The 23937-nt window shown below is 44.1% G+C and overlaps 1 protein-coding gene across 2 annotated transcripts in view; it reads left to right on the forward strand.

The window, feature by feature from the left end:
• The window catches only part of man1a1 (mannosidase, alpha, class 1A, member 1), a 590495-nt gene that overhangs the window by 216501 nt on the left and 350057 nt on the right, over positions 1-23937 (forward strand). The gene's annotated exons all lie outside the window — the stretch shown is intronic.

A 23937-nucleotide genomic window follows, 5' to 3' on the forward strand; every position in this document is an offset into this window, starting at 1 on the left:
TGAGGGAACCAAATGTAATATTTCCAAGTTTGCTGACGATACAAAGCTAGGTGGGATTGTGAGTTGTGAGGATGCAAAGGCGCTGCAAGTCGGTTTAGATAGGTTGAGTGAGCAGGCAAACACATGGCAGATGCAGTATAACGTGGATAAATGTGAAGTTATCCACTTTGATAGGGAAAAACATAAGGACAAATTATTATTTAAATGGTGATGGCTTGGGAAGTGTCGATGTACAAGCAGTTAGGAAGGCAAATGGTATGTTGGCCTTCATTGCAAGAGAATTTGAGTATAGGAACAAGGATGTCTTACTACAGTTATACAGGGCCTTGGTGAGACTGTACCTGGAGTACTGTGTGCAGTTTTGGTCTCCTTGCCGAAGAAAGGATATACTTGCCATAGAGGGAGTGCAGTGAAGGTTCACCAGATTGATTCCTGGGATGGCAGGACTGTCTAATGAGGAGAGATTAGGTCGACTATTCACTAGAGTTTAGAAGAATGAGAGGGGATCTCATTGAAACGTATAAAATTCTGACTCAGCTCGATAAACTGGATGTGGGGAGGATGTTTCTCCTGGCTGAGAAGTCTAGAGCAAGGGGTCACAGTCTCAGGATTTGGGGTAGGAAATTTAGGACCGAGATGAGGAAAAATGTCAGAGGGTGGTGAACCTGTGGCATTCTCTACCACAGAAGGCTGTGCAGGCCAAGTCACTGAATATATTTAAGAGGGAGATAGATAGATCTCTAGACACAAAAGACTTCAACGGGTATGGGGAAAAAGTGGGAATATGGTATTGGGATCTTGGATCAGCCATGATCATATTGAATGGCGGTGCAGACTGCTCCTATTTTCTATGTTTCTAAGACAGAACTTGAAAGAATGAACTTGCATTTATATCGTGCCTTTCACAACCTCAGGACATCTTAAGCACTTCAGATCCAATGAAGTACTTTTGAAGTGTTGTCACTGTTGTAATGCAAGGTCCCACAAACTGCAATAAAATAAACAACCAGATCACCTATTTTAGACATTGAGGGATAAGTGTCGCACACGCCTCTGCTCTTCCAATAGTGCTGTGGAATCTTTTACTTCTGTGTGGGAGGGAAGATGGGGATACCAGCTATGGGGATGGTTTTGGAAGTATATCCAGAATATTTGTGGGACAGATTCAATCTTCGTTTTCTTCAAGAATGGTTTTCCAATAAGGTGGATTTTTCTACACAATTTCTATCTACTTAAATTTTTCCTGCAGGGTTCTCTTTGCTTTCTCTCAGCTGCAGTTGTACAGTTCCTGGTCCAGATCTGTGAGTGCCCCTGCAGTCATTAACCTTGTTTAAAACTGGTTTTACAGATTATTACTTATCCAGGTCCTTAGAGTGTTAATACAATTGAACAGAGAACTTCTTTGTCTCAATGAAGTTCACCATATTTAGTGGTCTTATGGTAAATGTGTTAGAAATTAGGGGTGTGCAACAATGTATATGGTTATGCGAACAAAACTGTGACGTGAATAATGCTATGTTTATATGATTCGGTTTATAAAGATACAGGGCGTTGTTATCGGGATGGCAGCTGCGTATTTTACAAACAAAGTTGCGAACAGTCTCTTGGATAAGTTAGGGGCCCTTGGGCCCCAAGCAGTAATCAGAATAGTGCAGGATGGCGAGAAGAGTTACTCTGAGATTTGGGGCGAGATGGTGTCCCAGGTCGGTGCGAAGAAATGTTAAGGAAGCCAGAAATCAGCTGGCTTACGCAGCCCACACATGTGTCGTTCACTTGGGAGGCGAAGTTGTACTCTTGAAAGAGAGAAATGCACAACTTGAAATGGACTGGCAGGGCCGGCACGTCTCAGCCTGTGTCCTTCTCCATCGAGCAGTTGCCTTAAACCCGGGAATCCCATTATTAATTTGGACGATCTAACAAGAAAATCCCAGTGTAATAATATCATCTGCCAAAATAGTCCCTCCCTATCCAGGACAAATTGCCTCGGTAGAAAGCAAGCAGGATAATGTAGTCACTACACTCCCTGCCCTGGTAGAAACCAAGCAGGTTAATATAGTCACTACTACCACTCGATTTGGTGACCCTGCACCCTTGGATGATGAATTCGACAATGATACTTCTATAGCCTACAACCTGCCTCCAAATGAGGGAAAATCTATTACCAGTAGAAGTTTAACTCCACCAGTGGCCGGAGAGTTGGGGCCAATAAACTGGAGACGCACCCAGTTGACTTAACAAGTGACTGGGGTGATTTCCATCGCTGTCACCCCGAGTTAGAGTTGACAGACTTCAAACAAATTCTGTTGGCAGGTGCCTCAAGGCAACTCAAGGCGTCACTTCAATGAGATATCTGTGATAACAGTTAGGGTTGGTGGAATGTCATGGATGAAATTTGTACCTGTTTGGTCATGAAATCAGTTAATTTTACCCACGCGACTATGGAAACCCGGCAAGAGGCTAACTAACACCCCCATGGCCTTTGCAAATCGATTGTATGATTTGTACAACCCGTCCCAGGAAAACTGACGGTCAAGAGTTTTGGGAAACTGAGGGACATTCTTGGTATTATCGTCCATCAGGGAACCCCGTGGGTTGATCTGTTGGACACTTGCACTCGAGCTTGGGACCGAGTTAAATCGCCCCTCACCCCTACTGAGTCCAAAGTTTTGGCACTGGAGGGTCCTCTGACTCTACAGACCCCTCCCCAGCCGGGAGACAGACTCAACTTAATTTGTTATAACTGTTATAAACCCAGACAGTATGCTCACGAATGTTGCTGTAGTCTGATTGCGGTAACCACAGCGGAGTTTCCCTGCTGTCTGCCACAGGGAAAGTCATCACAAGAATCCTCCTCAGTCGCCTTCTCCCTGTGCCTGAAGAGTTTCTCCCAGAGTCACAATGCAGATTCCGCCCACGAAGGGGTACAATGGACATAATCTTCACCGTGCAGCATACCCAAGAGAAATGCAGGGAACAGCACCAACCCTTGTACATGGCCTTCTTGGACCTCACAAAGGATTTCGACACTGTCAAGCATGAGGGATTATGGAGCATCAGACTCAAATTCGGCTGCCCTCACAAGTTTGTCACCATCCTTCGCCTGCTTCATGACGACATGCAAACAGTGATCCTGACCATCGGATCCACCACAGGACCCAACTCACATTCGGACCGGGGTCAAGCGAGGCTGTTTCATTGCACAAACACTCTTCTCGATCATCCTTGCTGCAATGCTCCATCTCGCCCTCAGTAGGCTCCCTGCTGAAGTGGAGCTAATCTGCAGAACAAACGGGAAGCTGTTCAACCTTCGCTGCCTCCAGGCCAGATCCAAGGTCGTTGAATTACAGTACGCAGATGACACTTGCATCTACGTACACTCAGAGGCCGAACTCCAAGCCATCGTCAACACCTTCACCGAAGCATACGAGAGCATGGGCCTTACGCTAAACATCTGTAAGACAAAGATCCTTTACCAACCTGCCCCTGCCACGCACACTGCTCCCCGATTATCAAAATCCACGACGAGGCCTTGGACAAAGTGGACCATTTTCCATACCTTGGAAGCCTACTGTCAACAAGGACAGACATCGATGATAAAGTCCAACACTGCCTTCAGTGTGCCAGTGCAGCCTTTGGTCATTTGAGGAAGAGTGTTTGAAGACCAGGACCTCAAACCCGGCACTAAGCTCATGGTCTACGGAGCAGTAGTGATACCCACCCTCCTATATGCTTCAGAGACATGGACCATGTACAGCAGGCACCTCAAAGCATTGGAGATGTACCACCAATGCTGGCTCCGCAAGATCCTGCAAATCCATTGGCAGAATAGGCGGACAGTGACAAAGTCAGTGTTCTCGCCAACATCCTCAGTATCAAAGCATTGATGATGTTCGATCAGCTCCTTTGGGCAAGCCATGTCGTCCGCATGCTGATGTCCGCACTCTACTCTGAGCTCTGACATGGCAAGCGAGCCCCAGGTGGGCAGAGGATACGCTTCCAGGACACCCTCAAAGCCTCCTTGAAAAAGTGCGACATCCCCACCAACACCTGGGAATCCCTGGCCCAAGACCGTCCTAAGTGGAGGAAAAGCATCCGGGAAGGTGCCGAACACCTAGAGGGCCCAATTTTCCCCAACCCCTTTTGTCGGCGCACTTACCTTAAATGCGCCGACTTTGCGTGCTGGAAGCGGCGCCGAAAAAAAGGGGTCCCATCCTGCCTGCTCTGCCAACTCTCCGGTGTCGCAGCGTGGTGTAGCTTGTGAAGTGGGAGGCGGAGCAACAGGCCAGCGCAGAAAGCACTGTCGGCAGCTGCGCACATGCGCAGTGAAGTCTGTGCGCATGCTCCTGCCCTCCCAATGTGTCCTGCGGGCTGTGAGCAAGACCTGATGCTCGCAGCCCCTATCCCCGGCCGAAGGGACGCCCCGATCTTCACCGTATCTTATCCCCGGCCGAGTGGCCTCCCGCAGCGGCCGGCCGGCCCGCTGACTTCCCGGGCAGAGGTAGGACTTGAGTTTTATGTTTTATTTATTGATGGTTGTGCTTGAGAGTTTTGATTGGGGAGGGGAAGGAGGAGGAGGAGAGTTTTGGTGGGGGGAGAAAGTGTGTTTTGATGGGGAGGGCGGGGACTTAAAAAAAAAAATTGATTCTGGCATAAAGGTAGGACTTCTATTTTTTGTTATTGATTGCTTATTACTTTTTGTGGTTTGTTTAGTGCTTTGTAAGTCTTGGTGCGGTCCTCAGCTTCCTTGTATTTTTTATTTGTTATTGAATGCTTATTTTTGTGCTTTGTTTAGTGCTTTGTAAGTGTTGGTGCTTTAAATGTACTAACCTGCGCCGAATTCTTAACTGCCTGTAATGTTTTTCAGAGCTGGCCGCAGATGCTGACCTAAGTTGATTTGGAGTAAGTTTTAGCTGGCCAAAGTGGCATAGATGGCCAAAACTGGCGCAAGAGTCTGGGAACGACCCCTTTTGAAAAAAAAACTGAACTAAAAAAAATTGTACCTAACTGACTGGAGCAAATTTTGGGAGGAAAATGGCATTTTTTAACTTGCGCCAGAAAAAACAACTTGCTCCAAAAAAATTGATGCAAGTCATGGCCAAACTTGGGCCCAGAGTCTCTACATCGGGAGCAAGGTGAAGCCAAGTGTAAACAGCAGAAGGAGCGCACGGCAACCCAAGCACCCCACCCACCCGTTCCTTAAACCACCGTCTGCCCCACCTGTGACAGAGACTGTAGGTCCCGCATTGGACTCATCAGTCATATGAGAACTCATTTTTAGTGTGAAAGCAGGTCATCCTCGACTCTGAGGGACTCCCTAAGAAGTCATTGATTTCCGAATAATCACCCACATTACCAACCTCCAATCCGTGATGGTAACAGGCTGATTTGAACTCTGTGCAACAGCAGCTAGAAAACCTTTTGGCAGGAGTTTGCGGCCATGAAACGCGACCAGACAAGGGGGCAAAATGTTTTGTCTGTTTCTCGTAGTGGAGATGTGCTCCCAGACTCATGGCCCCAGTGATGGTCATGGGTCGCCGCAGTGACCGCGTCTTCTCCTGTCTGGTACGGGGAGGACGGACGACCCTTTGTCCGGGCCACTGATCATAGAGGCTGCCGCCATGTTATGTTTGTGGATTCTGATTCTGCCGTGACTATTTTACATGACCCTGCTCCCTTTTCCCATTCCAGCACCGGCCTAAACCTTTCTGGCTTTCATGCTTCTACTCAGTTAATCAGGGATTCAGCTCCATAGTATTGTCCGTTGATGGGGAATTATTTTTAATGTCCCCTCTCCTGTATATATGGCCACCCATGACCAGAAAAGTATCCTTGGAAGTGACGCGCTGCATAAACACTGTGTTGTCCTTGACTATGCTAATCATTTTCTTTGGTGGCACTTTAATGAGGGACCATTGTCACCTATTTTGGATACCCATTCAGTATACGCGATTAAAAAAAAAAGCCCAGTGCCCTCCCCGGGACTGAAGATCCCGTGATCAATACATGAATTCATAAATTTTCAGAGATTTTTGCTAAGTCCAAATATGATTGTAGTAAAATGTCAGGAGATGAGATTAATGGACCCTCTCACCCTCGTGTTGAGCAGTATTCCATTCCGGCTGAGAGTAAATCTTGTGTTCGGCCTACTATTGATTTATTGTTAAAGTAGGGCATTATCAGCACTGGCACTTTTACCACTTATTCTCCAACCTGGCCAGTTAAGAAACCAGACCATAGTTGGCGTCTAACAATTGATTATCACAAGCTTAATTCGGTAACCCCAACTTGCGCCCCTGTTGTTTGGGAGACCCCCACTCTCCTGTCTCAGATTCCATCAGGTAGCTGCTACTTCTCCACCTTTGATACTTCACATGGGTTCTGGAGTATTCCTGTTAGGTGAGAGGATCAGTATATGTTTGCCTTCACCATTTGAAGATCAAAGTTACACATGGACATGTTTGCCTCAAGGCTTTCACAATGCCCCGACTATATTCCACAAACTGATGGTTCAGGCACTTAAACCTTTCTCAAGAGCTGATTGTCTGCTGCAGTATGTCGATGACCTTTTGCTTGCTACACCTGACAAACAGACTCAAATTAAAGGCTGGACCAAACATTAATCCAAAGGTGGTATGATTTTTACAACCAGGAGTGATATTTTTAGGGGTTACTGTGGGACCAAAGGGGCTCAGTGCGGACCAGCATAAGATTGATGTGATTCAGCGTTTACCATTGCCTGCACCCAAAATCATACTTCGTTCCTTCTCCAGTCTGGTGGGATACCAATGCTCGTATAATCCTAGATTTGCGGAGCTGGCCAAACCCTTATATGAACTATTCAAGTGCGAAGAGCATGCTGTGCCCCGTGACTGAACAACCGAACATACCACAGCGCTGTCTCCCCCCACACTGCCATTATGCAAGCCACATGCCTGACAAGTCCTGACCGACACGAACCTTTCCACCTGGAGGTGGGATTCACCGATCAGAGTCTTGCTGCCGTTCTGTGCCAAGAGGTACATAAACCTATGCCAATTGCGTACGCCTCTCTCATTTTGACTGGCATGGAGACGAATTACACTGTGACAGAGTGACATCTGTGGGCCACTTTTTTGGCGATTAAGGATTTCACGTTCATTATCGGGTTGAACAAAATGATTATCCACAGCCCTCACACTACTTTGAATCTTCTACTCAAAGCAGGGGCTACTTTGATCTCCCCCACTTGATTTAGTCATTGGACTGAAACAAATGTGCCAAAAAAACTAGGCTGCCTCTTCAACCATACTGAATCTGGGATAAGCTGAGCGTCTTCTTTTTATATAAAAAAAAATCTAATGTAGGTGTTGTTGAAATACTTAGTTTTTTTATTAAAGAAGCACAAAAACTTATCGCAGTAGCTGCGTTACATCAGGATGAATGATGTCTGTGGGGAACCTGATGTAGTTATGGAAGTAGCATGCTGGTGTCTCATCACTTCGGTCCACATGAAGCAAATCTAATCATTTTACTAACAATGTTTTATTGGCGACTTGCAAGAACTTGTATATGAAAGCAGAAATTGTTCGTCTTAAGAACATAAGAAATAGGAGCAGGAGTAGGCTGTACGGCCTCTCGAGCCTGCTCCGCCATTCAAGAGGATCATGGCTGATCAGATCTTGGGCTCAACTCCACTTTCCTGCCTGTTCCCACGAGGGGAAACATCCTCTCAACATCTACCTTGTCAAGCCCCCTCAGAATCTTGTATGTTTCAAAAAGATCATCTATCATTCTTCTAAACTCCAATGAGTATAGGCCCAACCTGCTCAACCTTTCCTCACAAGACAACACCTACATCCCAGGAATCAACTTAGTGAATCTTCCCTGAACTTCCTCCAATGCAAGTATATCCTTCCTTATGGGCTCAATTTTCCCCAGTGATTTGTGGCTTTTTTTTTTTTCCACGCGGCGCTTTTTTAGGTTATTTTATTTTTGCGTCATAAGGGTTGTAATCTGATGTCTGCGCCAGTTTTTCACAATTATGCAAGTTTGGCCAACTTACAATTCTCCTAGGACAGTGTATATGACTGTAAAGTCCTGTCCCTGCAGTACAGATTCACACGAGGCACAAACTGAAGTCAAGGTCACTCAGGACCTGCACCTTTATTACACAGCTCTCGAATGCCACACTTGCCTGAGACCTGTCCTTATATACCTGTCTGGGACAGGTATCCCGTGTCTTCTGCAAGTGCATCCCTGGTGGTAAGGTAAGCTTGTGGTTGCAGGTCATCTCTAGTTACAGTCATGTATAGCATGGTAAGATACAGTTATGTACAGTAGTGTGAGATACATGACAGTGACCACTCCCAAAAAACCTTCTGGGCACTTAAGAAAAAACAAGGCGATTGTTTTTAGGCAAAGCTTTGGAGGGAGTCAAAAATACACAGATATGCATCATCAAGCTTAAATTTTTCCAACTGAAAACTCAGAAAATGGAAGTTTCGTGCAATTCTTTAAGTTTGGATTTTTTTTTTTAAAGTGCCACGCCACCACCGAACGTCTCCAAACCGGACTCGAGGGTCTGAACGTTGGTTGGCAGAATCAGTCGCTCGCGCAGACATGGGCTCGGGGCTTGGTTTGAAAAGAAGCCCGTGGGGGTGGGGGGTGGGGGGTGGGGGGGGGGCGGTGGGGAGAGGGACGGAAGGGTTGTGTGTGTGGAAGCCGAACTGAAGGGATGAGAACTGTTACACTATGCCACTATGCATCAAAAGAAGCGTGGGGTGGGGGTGGGGGGGTGGGGGGCGGGTGTATGGAAGCCGAACTGAAGGGATGCCACTATGCAGCAAGCAGCATCAAATGAAGCCCGGGGGGAAGTGGGGGTGTTTCCCGATCTAAGCAAGCCCATTGCGCATGCTCAGACCTGGGTGTGGTCCATACTAGGGCATCTGCTTTGGGGAGAGTGACAACAAAGAAGCGTGGTCCTGCCTGCAGTTTTGAGCTTCTTGCAAAGGTACAATTTAATCAAGGGGGCAATACTGACCATGCCACACCTTGTGCAAGCCTTCTGCATTATGGTGCTACGGAAGAAACAACTGATTCGACATCATTGCATGAGAAACCTCAAAGCACATAGGATGATAGGCAGGAGGCCTTACCCACGTTTGGTATATTGAGACAGGCGTTGTACCTGTACCTGAGTGGTGCAAACTGTGTGAGAAGGCTGCGTACCCTGGGAGCACCCATGATGTGTTCATCCTACGCGAGAGCGCTATATCTGCCATGTTTCAGCAGCAGCCAGAAGGGCAGAGCTGGCTACTGGGAGACTAAGGGTACGGCCTCGTCACCTGGCTCATGATACCCCAACACTTAACCTGGATGGAAGCTGACCGAAAATACAACATGTTGCACATTGCGACGCGCAGCGTAATAGAGAGGACCATTGGCATCTTGAAACAGTGTTTCCGATGCCTGGACTGTTCTGGAGGCTACTTGCAATACTCCCCTGAGACTGTCGGTCAGTTCACTATTGTGTGCTGCATAACTAAGCCATCATGAGGAAGCAGCAGCTGGTAGTAGAAGACCCACTGGAGATGAGAGTGGCTGATGATGAGGAAGATGCAGATGACGAGGAGTACGACGAGGAAGCAATGCAACTACCTGAACTCATAGCACGACGGCAGAGGAGAGCGGGCCGTCGTGTCCCTTTAACAATTGTTCGAGCTTTGCGCCAGCAGTTCATCTATGAACGTTTGCTGCCTGAAGGCTCAGTGGCAACTATTCCAAATGGACTATGTTTACTGTTTGGATCTGTTCCGTAATGTGTTAATGGAACAAATAATGGAAATGATTTTTCTTTACTTCAAAAAGTTGTGTAAATAATGGAAATGATTTAAATTATATTTTATTCAAAAGTTTAACAAGCATTTGTTTGTTCTTAACTTTAATAAAAAAATATTCTTGTATCAAACTTTAAAGTTTTCAGTTAAGATCACTTACAAACTCTAACATCACTTACAAACTTTTAAACTTGTATAACTTATATAAAACTTTTAATTTGAGAACAGTTACAACAGTAACAACAATAATAATAACAGCAGCAAAGAAAGAGTGCACCCATCCCTTCTCCACCTTATTCTAAGACTGTCCGCTGCGCTTGGTCTTGTTGACTCCACCCCTGCCCATAGGCGGTGGGCGCAATGTTTCTCGGGTTGGTATCAAGCTTATTCTTTCGAATATCTTGGGTAATGTGCACTTCTTGATGGGGGTGGGGGCAGCCGGTAATGTGGAAGGCCCCGGCTTGGGCCTCTTTAGAGGCTTGTCTGGGGATTGGCATGGGAGTGGCAGTTGATTCTGTCAATGGGCGCTGGGTCTGGGCGTGTTCCCTTATTGCAGCAGCTAACTCTGACATTCCCTCCCTCATGTGCCCTGACAGTGTATCAGCTACATGCAACATTTCTCATGTGCCCTGACAGTGTATCAGCTGCCTGCGACATTCCCTCCCTCGTGCATCGACATTGTATTGCTGCTTGAGACATTCCCTCCCTCATGTTCCTAGACAGTGTTCCCATCTTTCGTGACAGTCCCGCTACCTCATCACCCATCCCACTGATGGTATTGTTGCCATCATCCATCTGTACCACATCTGTTAGATCCTGCAACCCACTGGGACCCGCAACCTCGGACGGTGGGGCCCTGGGTGTGCCTTGCTGCATCCCACTGGGATCTGCAGTCTCGGACAGTGGGGCTCTGGGTGAGCCTTGCTGCATCCCACTGGGATCCGCAGCCTCGGACAGTGGGGCCCTGGGTGTGCCTTGCTGCATCCCACTGGGATCTGCAGCCTCGGACTGTGGGAAACCATGGAATATCCCAGCAATACTCGTACCACTCAAGAAAGGGGTTGGCACCTCAGTAGGCAGCACCTGCACCTCCTCCAAAGTGAGTATAACAGTGGGTGCTTCATCCATCCCCTCCCCCTCACCCCCATGCTCATGGTCTGGAAGGTGAAATTGGAAAATGTTCTCCTCTTCAGGCTTGTCCGCATCTGAATCTTTTGCATCATCAGGGTTGGCCTCAAGTTTTGCAAAATATAATAGAACAGACAAATGGGTAGCAGCAGAGGAGGGGGTAGGGTGGCATGAGTAGGTTCACACAGCACAGGCAGCAGGCTGATTTGAAGGACCACGATGCACATTGCATCAACCGAAGTGTAGCTAATGGAGACATCCCCATGAACCGAAGCAGTACTTAACATTTAGCAAAGCCAGATTGGAATTTGCAGGATTTACCTTCTCCCTCGAGTGTTGGCCCAGCTTGTGTCGTGGTGGTTCCTCTTCTCCAGGCAGGACCCATCCTGTCTTCCAAAGGTGTCATTGGGTGCAGATTTGCCAGGCCTCCTCCTGTTTGAGTTCATTCCCATTTGTTGTGTGCCACCTTCCTCTGCAAAGATGAAAGCATAACTTTTTAGGGAGGGTGTCTTTCTGCTGGATGGGACATATACAGCTGGTCACATTTACAATTGCAATTCCATTGAATAAATGAAAATATTACTTACACTAGCTACTTGACCAAGGTCCTGCCACTTCTTTCTGCACTGGCCTCCAGACCTCTGGGTGGTCACCATTGCACAGTAATCTTTTGCAAGTTGGTTCCAGTGTTTCTTCATCTCTTTTGTGGAACTTTTATGTGACCTCTGCTGCTGTCCAGCTCGTGCCACCTGGTCTCAGTGTCGCCACTTCATCCTGTAAGAAATTCTTGGTCCTTGAGCCGTGTTGCATCTTGTATTGCAGTTCTGATTTTTCCAATGAGAATTAAAGTTCTCTCATACAATGGCCAATGCAGACTGGGAGATGTACTGGGCATGAGCGCCTATAGCAATCAGGTCAAAATTGGCCGCTTTTTTTTCCTGCACATGCGCAAAAGGGGCGGGGCGGGGGGGGTGGTATTTTTTTGGTGCAGACATTAGGCTCCACCCCCAAATCTACAAATGCGGCGGCAATGTAAAAAAAAAATAGAACGGAGAAACTTGATACTTTATTTTTTTGGGAGTAGTTGGGACCAGAAAAAACGGGCGTAACTCTTGACAATACGCCAAAAATTGAGCCCTATGTTTCCCTATGTGATGACACCCAGCTCTACCTCACTACCACTTCTCTCGACCCCTCGTTGGTCTCTAAATTGTCAGACTGCTTGTCAAACATCCAGTTTGGGATGAGCAGAAATTTTCTCCAATTGAATATTGGGAAGACCGAAGCCATTGTTTTTGGTCCCCGCCACAAACTCCGTTACCGAGTCAATGATTCCATCACTCTCCCCAACTTCTGTCTGCGGCTGAACTGGACTGTTTGCAACCATGGTGTCATATTTGACCCCGAATGAGCTTTCAACCACATATCTGCAGCATAACTAAGACCGCCTATTTCCACTTCGGTAACATCGCCCCTCTCCGCCCTTGCCTCAACTCATCCGCTGCTGAAGCCCTCATCCATGCCTTTGTTACCTCTAGACGTGACTATTCCAAAACACTCCTGGCTGACCTCCCACATTCTATCCTACATAAACTAGAGGTGATCTAAAACTCGGCTGCCCGTGTCCTAATTCGCACCAAGCCCTGCTCACCTATCACCCCTGTGCTTGTTGACCTACATTGGCTTCCGGTTAAGCAATGCTGCGATTTCAAAATTCTCATCCTTATTTTCAAATCCCTCCATGGTCTCGCCCCTCCCTATCTCTGTAATCTCCTCCAGCCGCCCCCCCCGCCCCCCCCCCCCCCAGGCAAGATGTCTGCGCTCCTCCAATTCTGCCCTCTTGAGCATCCCTGATTATAATCGCTCAACCATTGGTGGCCGTGCCTTCTGTTGCCCTAGGCTCCAATCTCTGGAATCCCTGCCTAAACCTCTCCGCCTCTCTACCACTCTTTCCTCCTTCAGGACTCTCCTTAAAATCTACCTTTTTGACCAAGCTTATGGTCACCTGCACTAATTTCTCCTTATGCTGGCTTGTGTCAACTACTTTTAATCTCATATTACTCCTGTGAAGCACCTTGGAACATTTCACTACGTTAACGGCGCTATATAAATACTTAACCTATCTATAATCTCTTTGCAGACTATTTGTGTCCTTTCCCAGGAAATTTGGCTACAATGCACTCGATCCCTTCATCCAAGTCATTAATATGGATTGTGAATAGTTTGGGTCCTAGCACTGGTCCCTGTGGTACCCCACTAGTTACAGTTTGCCAACCTGAAAATGACCCATTTATCCCGACTGTCTTGGTTTTGGGAAATAAAGAGGGGCAGGTAGAAGGCGTATCAGTGGGAAAGCATTTTGGTGCTAGTGATCGTAATTCAGTAAGATTTAGGGTAGTTATGGAAAAGGACAATGGTGGACCAGGAAAAAAAGTTCTCAATTGCAGTAAAGCCAAATTTGCTGAGCTGAAATGGGATTTGGCCAAGATGGACTGGAAACGGCTACTTGATGGTAAATCAGTGTCCGAGCAATGGGAGGCATTCAAGGAGGAGATCATGAGGGTGCAGAGCAAGTATGTTCCCTTAAAACAAAAGGGTGGGGCTAACAAATCTCGAACCCCCTGGATGTCAAGGGACATATAGGGTAAGATAAAGAAAAAATGGTTAGCTTATGAGAACTCAATACCGCAGAGACTCTAGAGGAGTATAAGTGGTGCAGGGGTGCAATTAAAAAAGATATCAGGAAAGCACAGAGAGCATGAAAGAATGTTGGTAAGTAAACTCAGGGAAAAGCTAAAGATGTTTTATAAAGGTAACCAGGAGGGTCGATGAGGGCAGTGCGTATGATGATGTGTATATGGATTTTAGCAAAGCTTTTAATAAGGTTCCACATGGCAGATTGGTCACGAAAGTAAAAGCCCATGGGATCCAGGGCAAAGTAGCAAGTTGGATCCAAAATTGGCTGAGGCTGGAAGCAAAGGGTAATGGCTGATGGGTGTTTTTGTGACTGGAAGACTGTATCCAGTGGGGTTCCGCAGGGCTCTGTGCTGGGTCCCTTGCTTTTTGAGATATATATCAATGACTTAGACTTGAATGTTGGGTGTATGATTAAGAAGTTTACAGATGACACTAAAATAGGTTATTTGGTTGATAATGAAGAAGAAAGCTGCGGATTGCAGGAAGATATCAATGTACTGGTCAGGTGGGTGGAACAATGGCAAATTAGTTCAAACTGGATCAGTGTGAGGTAATGCATTTGGGGAGGGCTAACAAGGCAAGAGAAATACACATTAAATGGTACGACACTGAAAATTGCGGAGGAACAAAAGGACCATGCAGTGCAGGTCCATAGATCCATAAAGGTAGCAGGCCAGGTAGATAAGGTGGTTAAGAAGGCATATGGAATACTTGCCTTTATTAGTCGAGGCATGGAATACAAGAGCAAGGAGGTTATGCTTAAACTGTATAAAACACTGGTTAGGCCACAGCTGGAGTACTGTGTGCAGTTCTGGTCACCACATTGCAGGAAAGATGTGATTGCACTGGAAAGGTTGCAGAGGAGATTTACAAGAATGTTGCCTGGACTGGAGAATTTTGGCTATGAGGAAAGATTGGAGATGCTGGGTCTGTTTTCTTTGGAACAGAGGAGGCTGAGGAGAGACCTGATTGAGGTGTATAAAATTGAGGGGCCTGGATAGTGGATAGGAAGGACCCATTTCCCTTGGCAGAGGGGTCAACAACCAGGGGATATAGATTTAAAGTAATTGGGGGAAGGTTTAGATGAGCTATGAGGGGAAATTTCTTCACCCAGTGGGTAGTAGGGGTCTGGAACGCACTGCTTGAAAGGATGGTAGAGGCAGAAACCTCCAGCACATTTAAAAAAAATAATACTTGGATGTGCACTTAAAGTGCCATAACCTACAGGGCTACAGACCAAGAGCTGAAAAGTGAGATTAGGCTGGGATAGCTCTTGGTCTGCCGGCGTGGGCATGATGGGCCGAAATGGCCACCTTCCGTGCTGTAAATTTCTATGATTCTCTGTTTTCTTTTAGTTAGCCAATCCTCTATCCATGCTAATATATTACCCCCAACACCATGAGCTCTTATCTTGTGTAGTAACCTTTTATGTGGCATCTTATAGAATGCCTTTTGGAAATCCAAATCCACTACATCTACTGGTTCCCCTTTATCCACTCTGCTCATTACATCCTCAAAGATCTCCAATAAATTTGTTAAACATTATTTCCCTTTCATAAAACCATGTTGACTCTGCTTGATTGTATTCTGATTTTCTAAATGTCCTGCTACAGCTCCCTTAATAATGGATTCCAGCATTTTCCTAATGACAGAAGTTAGGCTAACTGGCCTAAAGTTTTCTGCTTTCTGTCTCCCTCCTTTCTTGAATAGGGGTGTTACATTTGAGGTTTTCCAATCTGCTGGGATATTTCTAGAATATAGGGAATTTTGGAGTATTACAATCAATGCATCCACTATCTCTGCAGCCACTTCCTTTTAGACCCGAGTATGCAGGCCATTAGGTCCAGTGGACTTGTCTGCCTTTAGTTTGCCTATTACTTTTTCTCTCTCCCTTTTGCCTTCTGATTGTCTACTATTATTGGGATGTTTTTAATGTCTTCTACCGTGAAGACAGATACAAAATATTTGTTCAAAATCTCTGCCATTTCTTTGTTTTCCATTATTAATTCCCCAATCTCATTCTCTCGGGGACCAACATTTACTTTAGCTACTCTCTTCCATTCTATTTGCTTGTAGAAGCTTTTGCTATCTGTTTTATATTTCTGCCTAGTTTACTCTCATAATCTATTTTCTCCCACTTATTTTTTTTAGTTATTATTTGTTGGTTTCTAAAACTTTCCCAATCTTCTGGCCCACCACGAATCTTTGCAACATTGTGTGCATTTTTTTCAATTTGAAACCATCCTTAACTTCCTTAGTTAGCCACAGATGGTTCATCCTTCTCTGTCTTTCTTTCTGAATAGAATATATCTTTGTTGAGAATTATGAAATATCTCCTTAAATATATGCCACTGCTTATCTACCGTCTGACCTTTTAATCTATTTTCCACATCCACTTTAGCCAACTCGGTCGTCTTACCTTTGTAATTGCATTTAGTTAGGTTTAAGGGCCAAAATTGTCCCTTCCCTTAAGGCCTGTTACGGCGGCCTCGCTGCGGAGTGGAATGGCCGCCGATATTTATTCGAATCATCACCATTTTGAAAATTCTGCTCCTACGGTATCCCGGCGGTGACCTGCTCCCCCACCCCCCCACCCATACTCCGCTGCTACAGGTGCATCCTAAGCGCATCATCAGAACGCGCACCGCCAATGCAGCTCCCTGAACGCAAAAACTTGCTGCCGCCGATAGCTATTTCTGCCGATGCACTGTGTTTGGAGTGCTTTTAAAATGGCGGTGTGGCTGCCATTAAAAGGGGAGGACCTACTGCTGCGACCATCATATTTTTTTTTTGTCAGCGACTGTCATGTTGGGCAGACAATTATGCCCCTAGGTTCGGCTTGGCAGCCTGTCACTCCCTCTTGGGTGCCAGGCCGCTGGCCCAGACAAAACCCTCCCTTAAAGAACCCTAAACTTAAAGAATCGCTGTGGCTCTCCCTTTTAAGTGAGGGGAGAGATGTGGTGATGCACCAGCACGATGACATCATCAGCGCTACACTGATGAATGAAAGCGATGGTCCGTCCGTCCTTCCTCAACCTCCGCCCCTCTAGTGTGCGAACTTCCGCACACCCGCCCCTGTTATGACCGACTTCCGGGCAGCTGAAAAAAAAGCCAAAGAGCAGAATTTCGCTCGAGGCTACCGCATCCACCACGCCGGCAAAAACAGGTGAAACAGGGTAGGTGTGCCCCGTTTCCAACGGTGGGTAATTTCGGCTCTTAGTTTCAGATCCAAGTTTCTCACCCTCAAGCTGAATGTGAAATTCTATCATGTTATGATCACTCTTCCCTGGAGGATCCTTTACTATGAGATCATTAATTAATCCGATCTCATTACACCTTACCAAATTTAAAATAGCCTGTTCCCTGGTTGGTTCTACAATGTATCATTCCAAGAAACTGTCCCGCATACACTATCAACTCGTCCTCAAGCCTACCTTTGCCAATTTGATTTGTCCAACTATATGAAGATTAAAGTCACCTACGATTATTGAAGTATCTCTCTTACAAGTCCCCATTATTTCTTGATTTATACTCTGTCTTACAGTGTAGCTGCTGTTCAGGGGCCTATAGACTACTCCCACTAGTGATTTATTTTCCTTGCCATTTCTTACCTCCACCTAAACTGATTCTACATCAAGATCTTCTGAGCCAATATCATTTCTCACTACTGCACTGATCTCATGTTTTATTAACAGAGCTACCCCACCTCCTTTTCCTTTCTGCCTAATCCCTCCGAAATATTAAGTATCCCTGAATTTCAGTTCCCAACTTTGGTCACCTTGCAACCACCTCTCTGTGATGGCTATCAGATCATACCCATTTATTTCTATTTGTGCCATCAATTCATTTATCTTGTTACAAATGCTGCATGCATTCAGATAAAGAGCCTTTAATTTTGTCTCTTTACCATTGTCTTTTTACCATTACCATTTTTTCCTACTCTGACCCCATTTGCTGGTGCACTCTTACGTTGAACGCTTTGTCCCTTCCTGTCACACTCTGGTTATCATTATCCATATAGCTCCCTTGCACTATTCCCTTGTCTTTTCTCTTTAACTTTCTAAATTTCCCCTCAACAGACTCCTTCAACCCCCCCACCCCCCAACTATTCTCTACACATAATTGGCCTGTTTTCTCTATTTGGGAGAAAAGCCGACTGAGCCACTAGTAAAGCCACCAACCATCCCCATCTCAACTCCTTCCACGCTGACACAATTTCAATCTCTCCTTGACTCAAGGGGGATATAATTTGTGCTTCTGATTCTGTACCTTTTTTTAATAACATATTTGATTAATTATCTTTGGTATTTTGTGTTTTTAAAATGTATAAAGGTTCCTGTACTTTGTGTAGATCAAGGACATTTGGGGAACTTAACAAAGAAAGGTCCAGCAAGACATCCATATTGGTTGTATCTCTATGCTCATTTCTGATGGGGTGGGCTATCTTTTGGTTTTGGTAGCTGGACTTGCTGATTTTCACCCATACAGTTCATTCACACCTAGCTCAAAGCAGCTCTCAACATTTATTAAAAGCTATACACTCCTCAGCCTCAGATTCCAATTTTGGAACAATGACTGTCATTACATTTTATTTAGGGTCTCTTGGTCATGGATGTAGGTTATGTCTCTTCTAAACTGGTGTCAGCCATCATACATGCATGGTTATTGTTCTGCTAGGATTCTGGTACTGCTCACATTTATGAACAGGCTTTATGCAAATGAAACACTTGACTATGTGAGAAAGACTGCTCATTCCCATTTTAGTGGGTATGAGCAAAAGTAATTAATTGGATGTGTAATGCTTTGAGATGTTTTGAAGACATATGAGGTACTATATAAATGCATACATTTGTTATTTCTTCTTGTACAATGGAAATATTTACTCTTTGTAAAAGGGTTTATTTTTTGCCCTTGAGCAAATACACAATAATTTGAATTAGACCAGCTTTCCCCCTTCCCCCCCCCCCCCCCCCCCGATTAGCTTAGCTTACTAGTCCGCAGTATAGTTCTGTCAACTAAATTTGAACCACTGTGGAATGCACTACTAAAACTTCGGTCACACCCAATAGATTGGAAAACTCCAAATGTAACACCCCTGTTTTTTTAAAAAGGAGGCAGACAAATAGCAGGAAACTATAGACCAGTTAGCCTAACATCTGTGGTTGGGAAAATGTTGGAGACCATTATTAAAGAAACACTAGCAGGACATTTGGACAAACATAATTCAGAGTCGGCATGGATTTATGAAGGGGAAGTCATGTTTGACAAATTTGCTGGAATTCTTTGAGCATGTAACGAACAGGGTGGATAAAGGGGAACCAGTGGGATATGGTGTATTTGGACTTCCAGAAGGCATTTGACAAGGTTCCACATAAAAGGTTACTGCACAAGATAAAAGTTCACGGGAGTGGGGGTAACATATTAGCATGGATAGAGGATTGGCTAACTAACAGAAAACAGAGAATCAGGATAAATGATTCATTCTCTGGTTGGCAACCAGTAACTAGTGGGGTGCCACAGGGATCAGTGCTGGGACCCCAACTATTTACAATCTATATTGACGACTTAGATGAAGGGACCGAATGTAACGTAGTCAAGTTTGCTGACTATACAAAGATGGGAGGAAAAGCAATGTGTGAGGAGGACACAAAACACCTGCAAAAGGACATAGACAGGCTAAGTGAGTGGGCAAAAATTTGGCAGATGGAGCATAATGTTGGAAAGTGTGAGGTTATGCACTTTGGCAGAAAAAAATCAAAGAGCAAGTTATTATTTAAATGGAGAAAAATTGCCAAGTGCTGCAGAACAGTGGGATCCGGGGGTCCTGGTGCATGAAACACAAAACACAAAATAAGCACAAGTGATCAAGAAGGCCAATGGTATTGGTGAGGCCACCTCCAGAATACTGCGTACAGTTTTCGTTTCCATATTTAAGAAAGGATATACTTGCTTTTGAGGCAGTTCAGAGAAGGTTCACTAGGTTGATTCTGGAGATGAGGGGGTTGACTTATGAGGAAGGTTGAGTAGGTTGGGCCTCTACTCATTGGAATTCAGAAGATTGAGAGGTGATCTTATCGAAACGTATAAGATTATGAGCGGGCTTGACAAGGTGGATACAGAGAGGATGTTTCCACTGATAAGGGAGACTAGAACTAGGGGGCATAATCTTAGAATAAAGGGCTGCCCATTCAAAACTGATGAGGAATTTCTTCTCTCCAGAGGGTTGTAAATCTGTGGAATTCGCTGCCTCAGAGAGCTGTGGAAGCTGGGTCATTGAAGATATTTAAGACCGAGATAGACAGTTTCTTAACCAATTAAGGGAATTGGGGGTTATGGGGAGCGGGCAGGGAAGTGGACCTGAGTCCATGATCAGATCACCAATGATCTTATTGAATGGCAGAGCAGGCTTGAGGTGCCGTATGGCCTACTCCTGCTCCTATTTCTTAAGTTTTTAACAATACATTTTCAAAAGAAGATATGCAACTTGCAAAGCTGACATCAGTAAAAGTGAGCATGAAGCTGTCTGATAGTTGTAAAAACCCACTGATTCTCTAATGTCCATTGGGGAGGGAAACCTACTGCCCTTATCCTGTCTGATCTATACGTGACTCCAGTCACACACTAATGTGGTTGACTCTCAATTACCTTCTGAAGTGCCTAGCAAGCCACTTAGTTGTACCAAACCACTACCAGAAGGCTCATCACCACATTCTTAGGGCAACTAGGGATGAGTAATATCGGCAGACTTGTTAGCGGCACCATTGCCCAAAAATGAATTTTTAAAAAATCCATTGAAGCTTTCCTGCATGTAACCACAGAATCTCATTTTATCTCTGCAGTTCCAATGCAGATACATATTGATGACTTTTAACAGAGATATTGGTAGCCACTAGAGAACACCAAGGTTTGCAATAATCACACTTATTGTTGAGCGTGCACATTTAATCATCCATCATGAAACCAGATGTGACATCAATAATAAACTTTGGAGAGCTCCTAGCATCTGTAACTTGTTTATCCAGTTCATGAAATTGATATAATGTCATTGTTTTTATAAGCAGTTACTTCTATTATGTTACTTTCATCAATTAAAATGGAATATGATGTGCTTTAATTTGACATGGAGAATATTGCACAGCTCTAAGTGGTTTACAAAGCTGCAATCTAATCAAGAGCTTCAGATTACTTCATATACTGCAAGAGTGAAGGTTGAGAGGGTTATTAGTCCATTAAACCCTGAGATTGAATTATTTCCTGCAATCCTCTCTCACTAGATTAGCTTTTTCTCGCATATATTTATTGATGAATTTTATGTCCAATAAGATGAGATGTTAAAGAAGAACACTTTCTGATTTTGAGCACCTATCGTTAGTCCCAAGTTCTCCCAGGTGAGCTGTAGTGCTGTTAAATGCAAACTAAATTATCAGACTACCTCATCTGTATATGTCAGTTCTATACTCAGAAGAGATTGCCAGTTAGTAATGAATTAGCATTAGTCCTTTCCTGTGAGCACGTGCCCTATTGAATCTAGGATGAAATTTGCCGAACTCCTTTCAAATAGAACTTAAAAGAAACAGATAAAGATGAAGAAGGTTTTAATGCTATTCTGCAGCTCAGTGTATGGCGAGTGACAAATGAATTTGTCATCTTTCATGTAATTCAGTATGTCTCATAGTTGGGCACGCTGCTTCTTGTATGTGTTTCATCAAAAGCTGGTATTCTCAACAACACTTTAGAAAGTTAGGCTTGGGCAGTTGATGCTTGTTGGTCCCTTGCTGGGGAAGATATTGAGACACCTACCTTGAAGTTGAGCTCATTTGTAATTTTCCATGGCCATTCTCCTCCCAAGTTCTTTTGTCTTTGTATGATTTTCATGTTCAATAAGGTCCTGAAATCTTTGCAATATATCTTTAGAGCTTTATTATTCATTTGATTAAGTGGAATTTTTATATTGGGTTATACATGGGATTTGTTCACTTGAGAGCATTATTTCGTGCATTGGTCATATTATCCTGTTATATCGTGAACTTTCAGATATCTCAGAACTTGCTTTGAGAAGTGATTTGTTTAGGAATAGCAGTAGGCCATTCAGCCCCTCGAGTCTGTTACATCTGTACCTTCACTGCATTTACCTGCCGTTGTTCCATATCCCTTAATACCTTGCATAACAAAAATCTATCAATCTCGGTTTTGAAATTTTCAATTGATCTGGCTTCCAACAGCTTTTTGGTGGAAGAGTGTCCCAGATTTCCAATATCCTTTGTGAAGAAATGCTGTTGACTTCACCCCTGAACAGCTTAGCTATAATTTAAGGTTATGTCCTTTATTTTTATTTTTTATTTTTTTTTTATTTTTATTATGCCCCTTATTATTTGTTCATGTGCCAGTAGTCTCCTCAGTTAGCATTCGATCCTGATTTTCTCAGGGCTCAACTAACCACTCCCCAAATTTAATTTAACCCTAAGCGAACACTAAAGTGCCAACACCTGACTTGGTACATCTGAAAATGTTCTTTCAAGGAAATTTCTTGAGTCAAGAACATTGAATCATTTGTATGCTGAAATCAGATGTAATATGAGCAACAAACTCTGCTGCCTCCTGTGTGTCTAATGTGCTTTATGTAATGCAAAAAGGTTATATAATGTCATTATTTTTACAACCAGTTACTTCTATTATACTGGTTTCTTCAATTTAACTTGTAATAATATAGCTGCATAAATGGCATCCAGAAGACTTCAATTTTCAACTGCTTAAATGGCAAGAAAATGGCCAATCATTCCTGGTAAAGAATTGTAGGGCTTGCCACCTTAAAATAACAATTACTCATTATAGCAGAGTGGAAATGTAATTTGCTTATTGCCATCATTTATTTAGTGATGAGACCTATCTTCCCATTTTATAAATTTGACAATTTGGAAAGAGTGAACGTTCTGAGGTATGAACATTTTTATTTATTAGAATGGAAACTTTGAATCCCTCTCAATCTTGGTGTATCGTATGCAAGTGCAGAAAATTGGTCCTGTCTTCCACTTTGTTGCATACAGAATTCAGTTGATTTGTTATTCAAATCTTTGTGTGTGATTTCACAAAACAATAAGTTAGTGACAAAATGATGCATGGTTCATCTACTGTAAACAGAGAATACTTGCTGCTGCTTCATTGTTTTTTTAAATATCAGATCTATCCCCAGCCAGTGTTTTCTTTTAAATGAAAATTACTGGGCTTTTCCCCCAGTATCAAATTGGTCGGCCAACCTTTCATGTGTTAGGGATGGTACACTTTCCACAAACTTGTACAAAGGACTTCACAAAAATGAAACCAACAAAGTTTCTTCAGAATTGTGTTCAGGGATATCTGTTTTGGAAAATAACAGCAACTTGTCTTATGGTTTAATTCCATATTAATAATAGCAAAGGAGTTGTAAATATGATCCATTTGCAAGAGTGAATTAATAATTTCATTGATGGAAAATAAGCTTTTCAAATAGATCAAGATACCAGGAATCAACTGGTGCTGCTCAGGAGCTTGAACTGGCAGATTCTGTGTTCATTTTGATGTCAGCAGCATCCGTGAGTGTGCTGCAGAAGTTGCTAATAGGATAAGTGGAGATGAATGCCTGATATGTTTAATCCTGTGAGGCTGAGGTTGGGACAGGGGGGTGGTCATGGTTGGGAGTACTTTTGATAAGTTCCCTCTGGTCTCTGGACACGGCTTCACATGCAGGCAGATTAAAAACATAGAGGAGTTTTCAGGTGGAACTTCAGCTGGATAGTTGTAGAATCACCTGATCTTACTCGCGAGGGGGAGGGGGGTGAGTATTGAAGAAAAAATTTTGTCAGCGCTGATTCCCACTGGTATTCCATTATCAGTGAAAGTTTTTGTGGATGACAGATAATGCGGATGGTTGGGGCACAAATAACTGAGATTTCACTGCACATTAGTGAGAGGTTGATTTGGCTGACGTTTTTGGATCAAAGATATATTGAAGCTAATAGTTTTAATGATTTACTGGACAGGGGCTCATAGCATATTCTAAGTTTACAGCACAGAAGGAGGCCATTCATCGTGTCTATTTCGGCTGAAAAAGAGCTATCCAGCCTTATCCCATTTTCTAGCTCTTAGTCCGTAGTCCTGTAGGCCACAGCACTTTAAGTGCACATCCATAGTGGCCATGCAAAATGATAGAAAAAGATAAAACAAATAGCAATAATAGTAATTAGAGTACATGCTAGACTTATGTTGTCAGTTGTATCAGTCATCTGGTAGTTTGTGATGCAAATTAAATGTTACAACTGAA

The sequence above is a fragment of the Pristiophorus japonicus genome, chromosome 7 (genome assembly GCF_044704955.1).
Source record: "Pristiophorus japonicus isolate sPriJap1 chromosome 7, sPriJap1.hap1, whole genome shotgun sequence".
Classification (NCBI taxonomy): domain Eukaryota; kingdom Metazoa; phylum Chordata; class Chondrichthyes; family Pristiophoridae; genus Pristiophorus; species Pristiophorus japonicus.